Here is a 1196-nt window from a genome sequence, read left to right as displayed (position 1 = left end):
GTGTGTTTTACTGTTAACCCGCACCTCCCGTTTCGCGCAACAGCTCCCGTCCATTTGGACGCGCCTTGATCTATTACTGGTCCGAGTCAATCAGGAGGTTCAATACTCCCGGGGGGCCTGATGAAGGGCTTCTATCCGAAACGTCGACTCTCCTGCTCCTCGGACGCTGCCTGACCGGCTGTGCTTTTCCAGCACCACACTCTTCCACTCTGACCTCCAGCATCTGCAGTCCTCACTTTCTCCTAAATTCTCCCTGCAGTCTGATGGAGTGCAGCGACACACTCTCTCTCTCTCTGCAGCCGCTCGCTTCACTGAGAGCTCCATTGGCTTTACCACCGACACTGGGGGGAGGGTGTGGGCCGTACACACAGAGGCTGCACACACTCACAGACACAAACATTAACCTGCGGCTCTGTAAACCCGCCTGGGGCAGGGGAAGCGAGTCTGACTCCCCAGCAGCAGGTGCCTTGGGGGTTGGGGGGTGGTGGTGGGTGTCAGTTTTATCACAAGGTCACACTCCAGTTCGTTTAGGAGTTTACAAAAAATTAGACCCACACAATCAGGAGTGAGACTCAAACCGCCAGGTCAAAGACAAGTTGCAGCTTAAATCAGCACCTGAGACCGCTCGGCCAGCCTGACCCATACTAACCTCGCCCCATTACGTGATCAACGTTCACACGAAGGCTCAGTACAGTCATTGTCTGCACACACACCTGTACACCCGGACGTCTATCACACTCTCTCACTCACCCACATTCCAGCCTGTTGCTTTGTCAGACCCCCTTGGGTACAAATGTACTCAAACAGTAATGCTTTATTCCCACCTCTGGACTGAAGGACCCCGTCCCGCCAATCAAATCTTGCAGCAGGGCTCAGAGAGACTTGAGCAATGTGCATTTCACAGCCAGGCCACTAGGGGGCCCCTACACTATTACATTGAACTGGGCACCACACTCAATCTCTCTCACACACACACACACAGTCACACACAGTTACACACACAGACCACACGGACACGAAGGGCGTTTCTCACTCACTCAGCGCTGCCTTTGCACACTTCCCACGGACTCATGTTGCTGTCCATTCCCATTTAACCATCCCCTCAGCGAGAACCCCTCCACCAACCTCCGCCACCATGGACTCAATGTGCAGAATGGTCTCCTGAATGAATACCAGAAGAAGCTGCCTTCCCATTG

Source organism: Chiloscyllium plagiosum, unplaced genomic scaffold, assembly GCF_004010195.1.
Source record: "Chiloscyllium plagiosum isolate BGI_BamShark_2017 unplaced genomic scaffold, ASM401019v2 scaf_22924, whole genome shotgun sequence".
Lineage (NCBI taxonomy): Eukaryota > Metazoa > Chordata > Chondrichthyes > Orectolobiformes > Hemiscylliidae > Chiloscyllium > Chiloscyllium plagiosum.
This window is presented reverse-complemented; position numbering follows the sequence as displayed.